Raw genomic sequence first — 3,927 nt, 5'->3', positions numbered from 1 at the left:
CGCCAAATCACAACAAACAGTTGCCCCAAGGCGCTCCACATTGCAAGGCAAGGCCATACAATAATTATGAAAAACCCCAACGGTCAAAACGACCCCCTATGAGCAAGCACTTGGCCACAGTGGGAAGGAAAAACTCCCTTTTAACAGGAAGAAACCTCCAGCAGAACCAGGCTCAGGGAGGGGCAGTCTTCTGCTGAGACTGGTTGGGGCTGAGGGAAAGAACCAGGAAAAAGAGATCGATCACTAATGATTAAATGCAGAGTGATGCATACGGAGCAAAAAGAGAAAGAAACAGTGCATCATGGGAACCCCCCCACAGTCTACGTCTAAAGCAACATAACCAAGGGATGGTCCAGGGTCACCCGATCCAGCCCTAACTATAAGCCTTAGCGAAAAGGAAAGTTTTAAGCCTAATCTTAAAAGTAGAGAGGGTATCTGTCTCCCTGATCTGAATTGGGAGCTGGTTCCACAGGAGAGGAGCCTGAAAGCTGAAGGCTCTGCCTCCCATTCTACTCTTACAAACCCTAGGAACTACAAGTAAGCCCGCAGTCTGAGAGCGAAGCGCTCTAATGGGGTAATATGGTACTACGAGGTCCCTAAGATAAGATGGGACCTGATTATTCAAAACCTTATAAGTAAGAAGAAGAATTTTAAATTCTATTCTAGCATTAACAGGAAGCCAATGAAGGGAGGCCAACACGGGTGAGATATACTCTCTCCTGCTAGTCCCCGTCAGTACTCTAGCTGCAGCATTCTGAACCAATTGAAGGCTTTTTAGGGAACTTTTAGGACAACCTGATAATAATGAATTACAATAGTCCAGCCTAGAGGAAATAAATGCATGAATTAGTTTTTCAGCATCACTCTGAGACAAGACCTTTCTGATTTTAGAGATATTGCGTAAATGCAAAAAGGCAGTCCTACATATTTGTTTAATATGCGCTTTGAATGACATATCCTGATCAAAAATAACTCCAAGATTTCTCACAGTATTACTAGAGATCAGGGAAATGCCATCCAGAGTAACGATCTGGTTAGACACCATGCTTCTAAGATTTGTGGGGCCAAGTACAATAACTTCAGTTTTATCTGAGTTTAAAAGCAGGAAATTAGAGGTCATCCATGTCTTTATGTCTGTAAGACAATCCTGCAGTTTAGCTAATTGGTGTGTATCCTCTGGCTTCATGGATAGATAAAGCTGGGTATCATCTGCGTAACAATGAAAATTTAAGCAATACCGTCTAATAATACTGCCCAAGGGAAGCATGTATAAAGTGAATAAAATTGGTCCTAGCACAGAACCTTGTGGAACTCCATAATTAACTTTAGTCTGTGAAGAAGATTCCCCATTTACATGAACAAACTGTAATCTATTAGACAAATATGATTCAAACCACCGCAGCGCAATGCCTTTAATACCTATGACATGCTCTAATCTCTGTAATAAAATTTTATGGTCAACAGTATCAAAAGCAGCACTGAGGTCCAACAGAACAAGCACAGAGATAAGTCCACTGTCCGAAGCCATAAGAAGATCATTTGTAACCTTCACTAATGCTGTTTCTGTACTATGATGAATTCTAAAACCTGACTGAAACTCTTCAAATAGACCATTCCTCTGCAGGTGATCAGTTAGCTGTTTTACAACTACCCTCTCAAGAATCTTTGAGAGAAAAGGAAGGTTGGAGATTGGCCTATAATTAGCTAAGATAGCTGGGTCAAGTGATGGCTTTTTAAGTAATGGTTTAATTACTGCCACCTTAAAGGCCTGTGGTACATAACCAACTAACAAAGATAGATTGATCATATTTAAGATTGAAGCATTAAATAATGGTAGGACTTCCTTGAGCAGCCTGGCAGGAATGGGGTCTAATAAGCATGTTGATGGTTTGGATGAAGTAACTAATGAAAATAACTCAGACAGAACAATCGGAGAGAAAGAGTCTAACCAAATACCGGCATCACTGAAAGCAGCCAAAGATAACGATACATCTTTGGGATGGTTATGAGTAATTTTTTCTCTAATAGTCAAAATTTTGTTAGCAAAGAAAGTCATGAAGTCATTACTAGTTAAAGTTAATGGAATACTCAGCTCAATAGAGCTCTGACTCTTTGTCAGCCTGGCTACAGTGCTGAAAAGAAACCTGGGGTTGTTCTGATTTTCTTCAATTAGTGATGAGTAGAAAGACGTCCTAGCTTCACGAAGGGCTTTCTTATAGAGCAACAAACTCTTTTTCCAGGCTAAGTGAAGATCTTCTAAATTAGTGAGACGCCATTTCCTCTCCAACTTACGGGTTATCTGCTTTAAGCTACAAGTTTGTGAGTTATACCACGGAGTCAGACACTTCTGATTTAAAGCTCTCTTTTTCAGAGGAGCTACAGCATCCAAAGTTGTCTTCAATGAGGATGTAAAACTATTGACAAGATACTCTAACTCCCTTACAGAGTTTAGGTAGCTACTCTGCTCTGTGTTGGTATATGACATTAGAGAACATAAAGAAGGAATCATATCCTTAAACCTAGTTACAGCGCTTTCTGAAAGACTTCTAGTGTAATGAAACTTATTCCCCACTGCAGGGTAGTCCATCAGGGTAAATGTAAATGTTATTAAAAAATGATCAGACAAAAGGGAGTTTTCAGGGAATACTGTTAAGTCTTCTATTTCCATACCATAAGTCAGAACAAGATCTAAAATATGATTAAAGTGGTGGGTGGACTCATTTACTTTTTGAGCAAAGCCGATAGAGTCTAATAATAGATTAAATGCAGTGTTGAGGCTGTCATTCTCAGCATCTGTGTGGATGTTAAAATCGCCCACTATAATTATCTTATCTGAGCTAAGCACTAAGTCAGACAAAAGGTCTGAAAATTCACAGAGAAACTCACAGTAACGACCAGGTGGACGATAGATAATAACAAATAAAACTGTTTTTTGGGACTTCCAATTTGGATGGACAAGACTAAGAGACAAGCTTTCAAATGAATTAAAGCTCTGTCTAGGTTTTTGATTAATTAATAAGCTGGAATGGAAGATTGCTGCTAATCCTCCGCCCCGGCCCGTGCTACGGGCATTCTGACAGTTAGTGTGACTCGGGGGTGTTGACTCATTTAAACTAACATATTCATCCTGCTGTAACCAAGTTTCTGTTAGGCAGAATAAATCAATACGTTGATCAATTATTATATCATTTACCAACAGGGACTTAGAAGAAAGAGACCTAATGTTTAATAGACCACATTTAACTGTTTTAGTCTGTGGTGCAATTGAAGGTGCTATATTATTTTTTCTTTTTGAATTTTTATGCTTAAATAGATTTTTGCTAGTTATTGGTGGTCTGGGAGCAGGCACCGTCTCTACGGGGATGGGGTAATAAGGGGATGGCAGGGGGAGAGAAGCTGCAGAGAGGTGTATAAGACCACAGCTCTGCCTCCTGGTCCCAACGCTAGACAGTCACAGTTTGGAGGATCCCAAAAAATTGGCCAGATTTCTAGAAATGAGAGCTGCTCCCTCTAAAGTGGGATGGATGCCGTCTCTCCTAACAAGACCAGGTTTTCCCCAGAAGCTTTGCCAATTATCAATGAAGCCCACCTCATTTTTGGACACCACTCAGACAGCCAGCAATTCAAGGAGAACATGCGGCTAAACATGTCACTCCCGGTCCGATTGGGGAGGGGCCCAGAGAAAACTACAGAGTCCGACATTGTTTTTGCAAAGTTACACACCGATTCAATGTTAATTTTAGTGACCTCCGATTGGCGTAACCGAGTGTCATTACTGCCGACGTGAATTACAATCTTACCAAATTTACGCTTAGCCTTAGCCAGCAATTTCAAATGTCCTTCGATGTCGCCTGCTCTGGCCCCCGGAAGACAATTGACAATGGTTGCTGGTGTCGCTAACTTCACATTTCTCAAAACAGAGTCGCC

Source organism: Thalassophryne amazonica, chromosome 14, assembly GCF_902500255.1.
Source record: "Thalassophryne amazonica chromosome 14, fThaAma1.1, whole genome shotgun sequence".
NCBI lineage: Eukaryota > Metazoa > Chordata > Actinopteri > Batrachoidiformes > Batrachoididae > Thalassophryne > Thalassophryne amazonica.
This window is presented reverse-complemented; position numbering follows the sequence as displayed.